We start from the raw sequence: 3,528 nt of genomic DNA on the forward strand, positions 1-3,528 counted from the left end.
AAACAAATAAATAAATTGGACCAAAAGGGCACTTGGGGGCAAGGAGCAAAAAGGGCAGGTGCTCAAGCCCCCCCAGACCCCCCCTCTGCACGTGCCTGTTTACTAACCCTCTTAAAATCATGGGCCTTATGGGGACCAAAGCCCAGTTCGATGACTGTTAGGTTTAGAGGTAAGGTGTAAATTAGGTTTTGGTTAAAGTTAGTGTTAGGAAAAAATGTCTGGGCTAAACATAAATACAGTCTCTAAAATGAATGGAAGTCAATAACAAAGTCTTCAGTTTGTATAGAAGTACAAGGATATGTGTGTGTGCTTGATGTAATCCAGCACTCTGTAAGTTTTTGAGTAATATGTCAGAATAATATGCGAGTAGCATCTTGACCACATCCCCTCAGTCACCATAATGTAACACAGAGCCATGTCATGGCTGCTTCTGTGTGTAGCAGCAGTTCTTTTCAGCACAGGTTATGTATGGAGAAAGAAGCTCAGTGTGCTTCACAGAAAACTGCTCATTTATTTGTGTGAGGGCAGCCAGGCTGACACACATACTCACGCTTGTTGATTTGCCTTCTTCAACATCTCCAGTCTAGAGAGGCATGCACTGCAGAGGCTTAAAATAGCCCAGTGGGTCTTCTGTGGGCCTCCTTTGTGTGGTGTCAGGTGGACGTTATTAAACTACCATAGCCCCCCAAAACCTGTACCCTCACCTGCAGATTATCAGTCATATTTCAGTCAGCAGTGAGCTTTCTATGACCCACATCCATCATATGCAGAACCAACCTGAAAATAATACTAATGTGTTCACAAATCACTTTTTTTCCTCAGTTTATTTAGTCAATTTAACAAATTCCATGATAAACTTACAACACATCATTACTGTAAAATAATAGAGTGAATCAGGTCTCCAAAGAATTGATTTAAAGCTTATACAGTGAACATGGGAACACACAACTCCACAGACTGATGTAACCTTTGAACAGGCAGAAGATCTCAGGTATGTAAATAAAACTATTTAATCTTTAACTGTTTTTTTAAAGTGGAGATGAGTTTCAACCTTGTTAATCTCTCATTGAGCTCGTTCCAAACCTTTGGGCCCCTCCAAGCAAAAGTTTGTCCGGTAATATTAAGTGTTCTAGTTTGCTAGAGATAAGATGTTTATTCCTAGTTCTGCAAGTACGCTGAGGACCACTGGTTGGTTGGAACGAGCTTAGTCAATCTATGAGTAGTTTTATTTACAACTTGGAACATTATGCAGCCGTTTTGATATATATTTATCTCTGTTAGGCAAAGGAGTTCAAAAAGATGGAATGGATGAGAGGTGGGGGCATTATATGAGTTTTATACATGGTTAAAAGTGTGGATAAAGGTCGATAAAACCTTCATTGTAAAAACAGGCCAACATACTTGAACACCTTTGTTGGTAGATAGTTTGTGTAGTTTAAAATTTAAGGACTAATCTATGAAGACCCCCAGGAACTTTGTAGAAGTTTCTCTAATTATTTCCTCATTTTCAATTTTAAGATTTATACGATCAGTTAATGATAAAAAATTATTTGGTCTAAACAAAGTATAAAATTTGTGATTTATCATTTAAATTTACTAACATATTTTGTATGTATCCATTCCTCTCCACACTCAAACCATGTCTACTGCTTCCTCACGTTGGTCACTGCTTTGGTCAGATGACAGTAGGTTTGTTGAAATAGGTGGATGAGGGCGTCTTCAGCTCCAACTCCTAATTTGTGTTTGTTTGTTAACTCAGGTGCTCCAACAGGATGTGGGATACCAGGACAACAGGTCTGCAGTCAGAGTCTGACTGTTCTTGGATCAGAACCAGGCAGGATGTCTTGCACAACACTGCAACCTTCTACTGCAGGGGTGGGCAACTCCAGGCCTGGAGGGCCGGTCTCCTGCAACGTTTAGATGTGTCTCTACTTCAACACACCTGAGTCAAATAATGAGGTCATCAGCAGGACTCTGGAGAACCTGACTGAACTGAGGAGGTGATTCAGCTGTTGGATTGAAGTGTGTTGAACCAGGGAGACGTCTAAGAGCTGCAGGACACCGACGGCCCTCCACGACCAGGATTGCCCACCCCTGGTCTACTGGGTCAAATTAGAGTTGAAGAGATGTTGCAGAATCCCAACATGCACAAGCCTTAAGAACTTTGGGTCTGACACCATCTGGACCCATAAAGCTGTCCTGTAGTTTCTCTCAGTTAAACATGCATGTACAAAATCAGTTATTAACATTGCTATAGTTACACAATACTAGTGCTGCTCTGGATAAATGTAAATTTTGTGACACATCAGCCCTACCAAAAAATTGTTCACATCTGCCACTGAAAGAGAGATAAACAGAAGACCCATGGTGAAAAGCAAGCTAAAGCAAATGAACCTGAGCTTCATATAAAATGAGGGTAAAAATCGGTGTGGCTGTGAAGAGGGCCAGAGGGCAGCAGAGAGCCACAGGGGGTTGGGGGCGGGGGAGAACTCCTGTTAGGTGGGCTTGTTGCAGTTTTTAGGCTAAGTCCACAGTTTTCTCTGAACTTCATGCTGAAGCTTTAGCCTTGAGGTGAGTTTTTTCTTTTTTGCAGAAGGTTTCCCTGACACTGTTATCCTATACTGGTCTCCACTCAGGGTCGCAACTACATACTATTCAGGTGGATGCGAACACATCATCAGCGCGCCGCCCCCTCGAGACGGGGTTTTGATGCCCCCTCTGGTGCAGCGCCCCTATGCGTTGCCCACTTTTTGCGCCACTGTCTCCACTGGTTGAAGACAACCATTGCTTTAAACCTGGACAACACTGATAAGTGAGATGAATGACATAGTTGTGAGCAGAAGTGCATGTTGTGAAGTCAGACACCAGAGCCCTCATGCATAAAGCGTGTGTGCGCACAAAAAATGTGCGGTGCCATATTTTACGCACAAGTCGGCATGTATAAAACTTTACTTTGCGCTGGCATGAAAATGTGCGGCTGCCACACAAACTTTTTCTGTGGACAATATCAAACTACAGTGTCAAAACTCACCTAAATACACTGAAATCAGACTACATTCAATGTTATTAGACCAAGAAGCATCATCAATCCAATGTTTTTCATGATTTTATGTTTTTATTGCTTAAAAGTAAACGATGAAACTCAGGGCCGTGCAGAGACCACCAAAGGGGCAGGAGCTCAAAAAAAGGGCCCATCTAACCTCATTCTAGGACAGAATATTAACAAACAGCTTTCAGAGTTTAATAAACAATGATAAATTACAAAATTGTGACATGTACAATCAAAGCTAAGGAAAATATCTAGATAGAGCAAATATGGATATGAAAGATATTTTACTAGTAATTTCTTTCTGCAGGTCTATTTTGTTATAGGAAAGTGTTGCAATATTCAAACCCACAATTTAGCAAGATATGTAAATCAGAGCTGGACCACCAGACATATTTTATCTTTACAGAATTACACTATTAAAATATAAACAAGGGCACAAAGCAACCTTTTAGTGACTGTAATCTATAAAACAGAGCTGC

The sequence above is a fragment of the Poecilia reticulata genome, linkage group LG18, assembly GCF_000633615.1.
Source record: "Poecilia reticulata strain Guanapo linkage group LG18, Guppy_female_1.0+MT, whole genome shotgun sequence".
Classification (NCBI taxonomy): domain Eukaryota; kingdom Metazoa; phylum Chordata; class Actinopteri; order Cyprinodontiformes; family Poeciliidae; genus Poecilia; species Poecilia reticulata.